Source organism: Pieris brassicae, chromosome 9 (assembly GCF_905147105.1).
Source record: "Pieris brassicae chromosome 9, ilPieBrab1.1, whole genome shotgun sequence".
In the NCBI taxonomy this organism is placed as follows: domain Eukaryota; kingdom Metazoa; phylum Arthropoda; class Insecta; order Lepidoptera; family Pieridae; genus Pieris; species Pieris brassicae.
In genome coordinates, this window is record NC_059673.1 from 2,968,628 (window position 1) to 2,980,647 (window position 12,020).

Sequence of the window (12,020 nt, forward strand, 5' to 3'; positions counted from 1 at the left end):
AAAACAAACAAAAACAAAAAAAAATAATAATAGCTAAACCTAAAGAGATAAAAAATAAAATAACAACCAAAAAAATATTTCACCATTGGAACTCTTAGCGCGCACGAAGGCCCGCACCACGGATGTCGAGCTTGACGCAGGGACTGTGGGGCTGAGTCTAGTCCTCTGCTAGTCCTGTGCTAATCAAAGGGATAAAGTTGCCCTACCCACTAAAAACACCTCAGCCCTCCACACGCCCTTAAGATGGGCCCTAAGAATCAAGACCTGTGGTTCCGTCTTGAACCACCGGCCAGTCTACGGTTAACTCCAGACCTCTCCCTCAATCGTTCAACAGCCATTGCACGCCACACCTCACTTCCTAGCATGGCCAATATAATATCCGGTAAAGTGAGGTCCGCTGCTATGACCAATACCAGGTCATGACGCTCCTATGTCCAGGTGACACACTCAGCCACAGTATCCTACGTCGTGTCATCCGGAGTGCCGCTGTGGTGGCACAACAGCTGTCACCATTAGAACCCTTCGTTATCTCTGATGAACTGGCTGTAGGGTATTTTAGAAAAAATTATCCTCCTGTATGAAATTACAGTAGTGTGAAAGACCAATAAAGATTCTTAAATCGCGTACCCCGCGGAAACTGTTGACAATAGAGCAAAGTGACACAGTTTTATTGAAGACATTAATATGTACAAAAATGTCCGTGTAGCAGATGTGTAACAAAAAAATATTTTTGCAATTGAAAGTCTACTTAAGGAGTGAAACTTTGGGTTATAGAACTTCGTAATACGTCCGAATTAATGCGGATAAAATTGTAATTTAATTTAGGTACAGTCATTGAACACTTTTAAAACAATATTTTTAAAATCTAAGCCGACACTTTTGTTTTACAACCGAAATTTCTTTAGACTGTTCCAAAACAAAACTCGAGCGATACATTTGGAGTCGTAAAACAAAATTACTATGTTTAAAGTTACAATTAGAGGTGGGGACCGGCGCGGACCTTACAATTATAAACTGCTTTGTGATATACGGAAAGATTCTTTTCTAAGAATGTTTATTATGAAAAAAAAAACAGTGTAGTTTTAATATTTTTTAAAATAAACAGCTAGCGTTAAAGTCGTATAACAAGGCGACCTGTGAAAAATTAGTTTAACGGAATTTTTTGTCATTTTAAAATTTGAGCAATTGTAGTTAACGTAATGGCTTCAGCGTGGCTATGATAGAAAGTGAGAAGGCCTGCAGTGCAATGGTCTCCTTCTGTGAGCATGTAATACTGCGGAAGGTCAGTGATTGAGGAAGAGGTCTGGGGTTGACATTAGCCTGGCCAGTAGTTCAAGTCGCGGAACCGCAGATCTACACTTTCTACATCTTAAGGGCGTGTAGAGGGCTCAGGTGTTTTTAGTGAGGACGGTCTCGCTATTCCTCTGATTTGCAGAGGGCTATGAGTATAGACCCAATTCCACAGTCACCGCGTCAAGCGGTCTGCGGTCTGCGCATTGGCAAAAAAAGTACCTTCATCATGCAACTCTCATCCGTGGGTCGTAGGTTAGATCCCCGGCTGTGCACCAATGGACCTTCTTTCTATGTGCGCATTTAACAGTCGCTCGAACGCTGAAGGAAAACTTCGTGAGGAAACCGGCTTGCCTTATACACAAAAAGACAACGGCGTGTGTCAGGCACAGAAGGCTGATCACCTACTTGCCTATTAGATTAACAAATGAGCATGAAACAAAAACAGAAATCTGAGGCCAATTATGTAGCGCCATTGATTCATTTTTTAGACGTCAGACGCCATTTTTTATGAGGTTTTGACATACGTTTTATAGTTTTTACAAAATTAAAATGCCTTAATTCCATTTGTCCCCCATGTGTCCTCATTTTTTTCCCAACCTTTTAACGAAATTTATATGTATACCTCTAGACACCCCAGGCATTCTATTTGTGTCCCGTCCCTCCTTACAGAAGAACGCCTTTTTCCTTTAGTTTTTAGAATTAAACTTTATTATCTCTTCGTGTATGTTGTAGCCTATAAGTTGTCACATTAAATTATGAATATTATTGTTCTTGTACATCGGTAAAGTTTCAATTACATTTGAAATCCATAAAAATGTAAAATCAACTATTGATGTATAGGTTTACATATAAGTACAGTGTTTTTTCAGACAAAAAACAAAACAAAATTAAAATATTGACAATTTTTTTTTAATCTCACAACTACACATATCCACATTATAAAAGAAAACACGTAGACAATACACAAGCCCAAAACAGATTACATTGATAAACAAAATTTACGAAACAGAAAACATTGAAAGAAAACACTTTTCAACCGGATTGAAGCTATGTATTATTATAAACTTATAATTATTTTACATAATTTTAAATTTTTCCAACGTTTCGCGTGCTTTACAGCTTGCGTGGTCACGGTTATAAGTTTTTATTAATACATAGCTTCAATCCGGTTAAAAAGTGTTTTCTTTCAATGTGTAAAATATATGTTATATCTATGTTAACAAGTACATTCATAGACAAAAACTGAAATTAAACAAACGACGGTTAATATTTTAAAGAAAAAACCTCAAGGTCTTCCCGCTTCTTTAAATATTTCTTTTAATTAATAATTATGTAACCGCTTATAATGCGCTTTGTCTATGGTGTTCATTAAATAGTGTACAGTGACAGTAAATTACACGTACTATGATAAAAATAAAAGTATTTTTGTGATTTAAAATACATTTCCATGTAACATAGTTCGATTCCTTAGTAGGTAGTTTAGTCTGGACTCAGTTTCCGCTCTGAGACGCCCATTTGCTTCGTTGTGCGTAAAGTCCTGGCTAGTTAAATCTGCCTAGCTCCTTTTATAAGCTCAAAAGTTTCCTTAACCAGTTAAGGCAGTTTGCTGCGAGGATTTCCTCTCGTTGGAAAGCCACTGCCACGCATTCTACGTGGATGACTGATTCCTCGCTGAAACAGCCTTTGCACAAACAACTGTCTGCCAAGGACAAAAATATGTTTATTAAGGAGACAATGGCCCGTAATTGTCAGTAGTAAACCTTTTTGACAAAGATAAAAAAACTTATGGGTTCTCCTTTCGCACAGACTACTTTTATTACTTCATTCGATGCATAGACTGATGCGTTTAGTTAAAAAGAATTTAAATCGGTGCCCATCTATACAATGTAAATTCCTCTGCATCTCGCGTGTTCGTGGCTATCAATCAGTCAAATTATATTGTCTTAGAGATCGGCCCAAATTGTCCCGAATACGACGGCGAATTAATGTAAACGACCTAATACTAGACATGCGAAGGAACATCACGCGTGATAGTCTTTATATCACGGCTTATTTTGAGGTAATATGTTCTGATATTAAAGTACAGCCAAGACCTAACTAGAACTGGCTAATTGTGTTTAAAAAATCATGAAGCATGAGGCTCATCTGGTGTAATGTGATATGTGTCCATGGGGACAGTCAATGCCAGAGGGATCGAGGCAGGTTTTGCTCCGCAGCGCCATTATGTCGTAGCTGCCAACTGAAGTATTTCCGCACCAATTCGAATTGAACTTAAGGTACTTAAAGAAAAGAGCGTTCCAATTCTTAAAAGACCGGTACTTGCGAGACCTCTGGCATTGAGTATCCAAGGTATCCCTTAACATCAAGTGTGTCCTGTCCGATTGCCTCCTGTTCTATAAAAAAATCTTATAAAGCGGGCTACGTACATGCGAGCTCTTTGGCAATGTGAGTGTCTATGGGCGGCGGTATCACTTATCACGTAGGATCGTTTCCTTTCTCCGCGGGCATTCCAAACGAGGACCTGTTTGAAGATGTTCTTGGGCTCGTTATGTGCGACCTCTACTTGCGAGATCTGGTGACCGATTGGAGTTTCCCAGCACCATTGTTGTACGGAAGACGAACTCAGAAGCTATATTTAGCTAATTTAATAATATTTAAAATATTACTTATTTATATTAAAAAACAATTAAAAAAATTAGATGATTGATATATTATTGTTATACATAACATTACAGTGTAAAAAATATACTTATAATATACACGACATAAATTTGTTTTGGCGTACTGCCATCGTAGTTATGGTTACGATATTTTATCGCACATCACTAGTGCACAGATAATGCGGCCGTTTTGTAGCAATACAGTTTGATAGAGTTTAATTGTGACAATTACAGTTTTTGTGAAATATGGATTAAAAAACTTAAACTTTTTAAAATGATTTTGATATTTTGAATACGTTAAAATATGGCCTAAGAAGTTTAGTTGTTAAAAGCGTTATTAATTAATTACATTTGCGATGGTAATTTTTGGCCGGGTCGTACACTTTTAAAAGAAATAGTACGGGTTTATTTTACTTAACTTAACAATTAATTGAAAATTTTCCAAGCATAATTTTGCTGTCCATTTTGACGTTAAAAGTATGTTTTTTATAAATACTTTCTACAAATTTTTATCCTATGTAAAAATGTGTCATCTTCCGATAACATTCGAAATTCAAATTGAAAATTTGGCATCAATCTAACCATATTGGCGGGCAAATCTCTGTTGCGATTTCAATTCCCTAAATCAATTTTATTTAACCCATAGTTGAGCTTTAAATATTATTTACTTAAATTATGTATTAAGTACTTCCTCTTTTATACGTAATACTTATATTACCTAAGATAATAACAGAATTGTTTACATTCTATTATGTCTGATGTAATTTGTTTCATCTTCTGTCAGCTTAATTAATTTGCGTAGATTAAAAAGCAATCTATTTTATAGATTAAGTGTGATTCACCACATGCGCGGAGAAAAAATGAAAGTATGAACATTAATTTTTTTCTATTCGCCTTCCGGCCAGGCTAGTCTTGTGTACAACTTTTTTGAACAAAAATAGGTACTTGTCAAAATGCAAATGCAATAGACAATCGACTCAGCGCATTCTTAATGAATTCCTTTAATATATTTTCTATCTATGTAATACAATATATTCTATATATTCAAACATTATCCAATTATCGTATAAATGGATACCCGTAACAAGCTAATGTCGAGAGCTGTCAAAATTAATAAAGTAGTGATATCGAGTGTTGCCGTGTGTCAGACAATGAAGTATTATTTTTTACCCTGGCCACCCTAATGGGTGACGCGTGTCCGCCCAAGTACATATTGTTGGTACCCCAAGATATTTTGAATTTAGAAAACCTTATAATTCGATATGCCTTGTTTTGTTAGGTTTAAGAGCTCATCTCACGATAATTATAAATAAAAGGTAGGTTTGTATTTTATTTAAAAGTGTAACTAAAAAAAAAAATAGATCAGTCGGTTTCCTCACGATATTTTCCTTCACCGTGCGAGCGAATAATAAATGAGCGCATAGATAGAAAGTCCATTGGTGTACAGGATCGAACCTACGACCGCAGGGATGAGTGTCGCACGCTGAAGCCACTAGGCCAAAACTGCTCTCAAAAGTGCATCTAGTAATTAATTTTAATTAAATAAATGTTATATTATACAAATTAAATTATTATTTTATCCTTAAATTAAAATTTCATGATAAAGTTTCATTGTAATTTATGTATAAAAAATTCTAAAGCAAAACTGCCAAACACTAAACGCCAGTAAAAGTCATACGCCAGTAGAGTCACGCGAGGTTTCCTGTACCACTCCGTAATTGTTATGTTATTGACTTAAATAAATAAATAATTAAAAAATGCACCGTGCTTGATTGGAATTTAACTATATATATACAGTTTATTACACGTCAAATATGTTTTCTTATTGCCAATCGACACACTCTTCAAATTAAAATAAAACAATGACGTACGTGTCGCGCGGCGGGAAAAATGACAGGGATGACAGCCGGTAACGGCCTCCCGCCGAGCGCCCGCTGCGAATGCGTCAATTAGTCCATACCACGGGTTCATTAGTTCATTGATCGATTTGTCTCTGGTCTCAACTCTATAATACTATACGGGAATAGAACATTTCTGCATTTATTAATTTATAAGTAATCTGACAAATTATAAAAGAAAACACAGACAATAAACGAAGCCAAAACAGATTACATTGATAAACAAAATTTACTAAAGAGAACACATAAGATTTGTTTTCTTAACCATAGGTATAGATAGCACATACCATACCGCGCAATAACAAATATAAAATAGGTTGAAAGTTGTTTTGAATGTTTAAATAAAATCTCTTTAACGAATATAATCGTTTTATAAAGTATTTGAAATTACGAATAAACCAACCGTTTGTATAGATGAAAACTGTACTTTATTAATTTAAAATAATCATAAATATGGGCCTCAAGATTTCTGTATCTGTTTCATTATCATTTGTCAATCTAGCAAGTAGGTGGTGTCCAATGCCTGACACACACCGTCGACTTTTTGCTTCTAAGGCAAGCCGGTTTCCTCACGATGTTATTCCTTCGCAGTATGAGCGAAAGTCTATTGCACAGCCGGTGATCGAACCTACGACCTCAGGGATGAGAGTTGCACGCTGAAGCCACTAGGCCAACACTGCTCTTTATGAATTTATTGTAATAAGGGTATATGAACAAATATCCGTAAGATACAATATCTTAATTAGAAAAAAAACATGTGCACTATGACAAAAAGGGATCGTTACCATAGAGTAATAGCCACTTATAGAGCCGCATCGAATCCTGTCATTAGTATTATTAGATTTGTGGCGATACGAGTTATAAAAAGTGGGGTTCCATAATTATAGTCTGTGGCCCGTAATTTTGGGGTAAGTGACGCTTATAGTGATTTTTTAGCTAGTTCGCGATAAGTAATCGGGTTTCGGATTATTATTCAAAATGTTTTTTTTTATATAACAGCGAAATGGGCAGGAGGCTCATCTGATATGAAGTGAGCCCATGGACACTCGATGCCACGGGGCTCGCAAGTGTCAGCCATTTAAGAATCGTTACGCTCTCTTCTCGAAAGACCCTAAGTCGAATGGTTCTATGGGCAGTTGGTTCCATGTAGTTCGTAATACGGGTAGAATTTCGTATTCCGCTTCGACATCCGATGATGAAGCTATTGACGCTTCCCGAAGGGCATATAATGACCTTTGAATTCAATGATTGCGGACGTCTCCTCTATCTGTGGTATGTCATAGTGTATATAGAACACCGTTCCCCTGACGTTTATTTAAAAAAGGAATGTTAAAGTTGTCGGTAAAGCTGCAAGCCAGTCAAATGGTCTAAGGGCGGGCAGGCCGGTCGTTTATCGTGACAGCCGCGGGCGCGTGCGGTTACTGTCGATACCACTAGGTACTTCTTAATGCCAGTTTCAATAATTTACCCAAGAACGTTGAGGCAGGTGTTCTGTGCTGTCAAAATGTATCTATGACAAAATGAGACGTGCTTTTTGTTGCGCAATAATGTGTCATTTTCAATTATCTACTCTGCTCTGTTTTTTTTAAACTTTTTAATAATTATGGTTTCATTGTTTACTATATAATAAAAGCCTTTTATTTGAGATACTTTTACACTTAAACACGGTGCTCTCTCGCATGTACCACCTACTGATCCTTAATATGGTACATCCACGTTCTACGTTTTATATAACATTGTGTATTAAAAACAAAGTCTAATTTGAAGGTTTTGGTAAAGAAAATAGTTTTTGCCGGATTTTTGATAATTAATTCTTCTTTTCTCTACTATGTTCAGCTTCTACTATAGGCTAAATAGATTCGATTACAGTACGCCAATTATGATTTCTGATTAGCCAATGATAACGTAGTTTTATGTCCCATCTAAAAGTAATTAAATTATTAAATGATTTGAATGTTATTAGCATAAAAGTTATCTATAGAGAATGTTCGTTATTCACTATAGAGCAGTCCCGATACAAGAGATAATTTTTAAGATAGGTCCTTTCGGCTTCATTCTTGAGTTATGACTGTAATCATATATTTAGAATTTTAATACTAAGTATTAGAATGTCAGTTTTTAAAAATGGAATTTAATACAGTTGTGATAATCTGTCTATGATTTTCAATCTTAATTATTGTCAATTTTAAAAATGGAATGTTAAAAACAATTATGATAACTTGTGTCTATGATTTTAATTTACGTTTGACTTATATGTGGCCTTGTATTAATATTTTTTGTTCATAGGCCTTACAAAAATTTTTTAGTGGCAAAAATGGTTTAATACGTTTTTACCTATACCTTTGCAATTCAACTTTAATATACAGAACAGAACATTAATTAATAACGTTTACTTTACAAGAAACATTATAACGACTAAATTCAATCATAGTCCAAATGTAACCAGAAGTGACAACCATTCATTCTCGATTTGAGAATAATTACCAAATGTTGCAAGCTATTGGCAACACTGTACTTATATTATTAGTCCTTATTGCAGGACTGTCGCCGGCACCTGGTATCATTCTGCCGTTAAAAACAAAAGGCACGTAGAAAGGCGAAACTCGTGATGCCTCCAGGCGACACGCCTCATGATCTGCCACTTCGGAAACTACGCTACAAACCGACATAGATTATTTGCACAGACCATACAAGAAGTTAGAAAAAATATGTTTGTCGAATTATTTCATTTTGACGGAGTGATTTGTATTTTATTTCAGTTTATGTAGTAAATTTAATTTTAACAACTGCTTCTATACACAGGTGGTATGGTCGAGGTTTGAACCTGCCCTTTGGGCGAGTTAAGAAAAATAAAATAATTACCATTTAACCAATTAAAAATAATAATTTCAATCACGATTTACCAAGCTAATAGAAAAATTACAAAATTTAAATACGATTACTAAGAAAAATAAATCTATTTATTTCTTTATTTAATTATATTAACATAAAAATCACAGACCTCTTAACTGTAAGAAACAAATGTCGGGCATCTGCGATTTCTATAATCTATGTCAATTTTTCTTACAATAAATGAACAACATGTAAGACTGAATTCCTTCAAGGCTTTGGATAAGGAATTTAGATTTTTATTAAATCAACTTTGCAAATATCGTGCGTTTGGCAGTTGGAAGATGAGTTTTATCATTCTGATTTATTTATGTTTTTCTTTGTTTTAGTAGCTAAATAAAATAAAAGTAGCTAAATAAATAATATTCTTACTAATATTATAGATAGGTATATGTAGGTATTATACATAATCTATTTATTGATAAATTAAAAAGGTCGCTAAAGCCACTAGGCCAACAATACTATTTATCTCTTACATTTATTGTATCATGGAAATTAAATATAAAATTTGTCAATCTCATCGAAACGCGGTCTTTTTGGTTAACACAAGTTACCTTAACGATGTTTTCCTTCACCGTTCGAGCGAATTTTAAATGTGCTTATGAAATAAAGTCCATTCGTGCACAGCCGGGGATCGAACCTACGGCGTCTTTATTATACATTAATATTACCTAGTCTGTGAAATACAATATAATAAAATTAATCTATAAATATTTATTTTATAAGAAAAATATTTTAAATCATTATAAGTTGAGATTGGTATTCGTTTTTTAAACGTGTTTTTCATTCGCGTCCCATTTCAAATATAGAACACTGATACCATAGATTCTAATTTATTCATCCATAAACAACATAAACATGTTGTTCATTTATTGTGTCATGGAAATCAAACCCAGGTCTTGTTTGTACACCATGTATGCTAACGTAGAGGCTGTTGAAATAATTAATACTATAGTAGTTTCGAAACTTTTTAGTAAACTTCGTGTAATTAATAAACAGGTCTAACATTCAAAATTTAAATTATTAAAATGCCATGACATTTGAATTTCGAACTAGTCCATTGGCAGGTTATAAATAAATCATAAAAAAGAACGAAAGAGGTCTGATGTCTTAAATCATAAATATCGATTTCGATGATATACAGCCCTATTAACCACGAATGCACTCTGATAGAAATTTGTTTTTAATGGAGATGAAATTGGGCGCGAAATAGCATGCCACCCTCTCTTTCATTTAGTCAAAGATAGACATTTAAATTACAAATTAAAACTTCAATTGAAATAGAGTAAGCACAAAAAGTAAGCCTGTTTAAATTTAGAAACAAAATTCAAATTTGGAATATGTCAACATTTAGCTTTGGTTTTTTTATATTACTATTTATTTATGCTTCTTAGATAACAATAAAGCAATAGGCAAGCAACGGTAATAAAGTTGGCTGGCTAAGTGCGGGCCTTCTCTCTCATAAGCGATGTCTTCCATACAACTTTTGAGTAGAATTTAGGCAGCTTTAAAGATTCGGGTCACTTTGTATTTCATGTAATGGATTTATTTTTAAATGTCTTCACTATGGCGTTCCGATGTTTTTCTATTCTTAACAGCAATAATTGTGCATATATATGAACGATAAATTAATATCCGACTGACAAAAACAATATTAGCCCAATACTATTGAAATGAACTCGGCCCCGCCGCTCAAACAATACATGGTGGTATTAATTAGGGGGACAAGTTTAAATTCGAGTTCCATTTGGCAGTTAATACGGCGTGGAAATGAGTTCTTTATCGGCGTGTGTTTCAACATTCTGTTTGTTTATGGGTGAATAAATTAAAATCAGTGGTATCAGTGTTCTATATTTGAAATGTGGGGCGGAAATGAAAAACGCGTTTAAAAAACGAATACCATTCTTAACTTATAATTGTTTAAAATAATTGTCTTTAAAATACAATAAATAAAGAAATATGTATACATTATTTTTTTATTGTATTGTATCTCATAGACTTGATAATATTTTCATTGCTTTGGAGTGTTATATATTCAGGGTAATTAATAATGTAAAATAAAGAAAAATTTCGTTGTTGGCCTAGTGGCTTCACCGTGCGACTCTCATCCCTGAGTCCGTAGGTTCGGTCCACAGTTCTGCATCTGACTTAGTTTCAACATGCGCATTTAAACGCTCGAAGGGTGAAGGAAAACATCGCTAAGGTGACTTGCCTTACCCATCGACCGCGTGTCGATTATAAACAAATTGTATGTTGAATTTCTACACACTCATAACTAGATGACCGCAACATATTCAATACCCAAAATTTAAATCGAGGTACAAAACGGAAAACATATACATTCAACACAGCCTAGATATTGCCAATTCAATCTTGAGGTGGTAGACGCCACACCAGCGTGCATAGACTATAGAAACAATAATTGACGTAATTGTGTGATTGCTATTTGAATTAAGACGACGCTATGTCTATAAAACATTAAGAGGCTCACCTAATGTTATAACCCATATACGAACAACGCCAGAGGGCTGGCAACTGCATTGCCCTTTAAGAATTGGTACGCTCTTTTCATGATTCCTAAGTGGAACAGATTCTGAAATACTTCATTGGGCAGCTGGTTGAAACCAGTGAACGTAGTGGTGGCTAAAACTGCCTTAAGAAACGCTCAGTTGTGAAAGTCATGATACGGGTGGCATTTCTTATTCTGCTTCGTCGTGCGATCGAATATCAACTGCTGGAAGACCTCGTCAGTATATTGTGCAGTATAACCTTTTGATTTTTAACATTTTATTTAAGGCTTCAGTACGGCCTGAAACAGGAGTTGCAAATGTTCGAACAATTTTTTTGTAGAAGTCTGAATTACCGTCTGAAATATGACCGTGTTTAATCCGTTGAATTAATTCAATACACATCAGAATGAGCCCAGAAGACGGCTTTGGACTGCTGTTAGATGGCGACGGGAATTTCGTTATAAAGTAATTTTCTCATGTGTCATATTTTTGTTTAGAAATAAAATTGAGCAAACCATGAATATATTTATTTATTTACACTTCGTTACACTACAAAAAAAAATAACATAATTAAATCAAAAGGAGGGCAACTGGCGGCCTTATCGATTACAAGCGATCTCTTCCAGGCAACCACTGTGAGTAAAGAAAAAATAAAAATGTATTAAATTACATAAAATACGCAAGTAGTGCAAAAATACATGTTATACACAGTTATTAAAACAAAAACTTAACAGGAATAACAAAAAAAGAACAAACTAAACTAAAAAGAT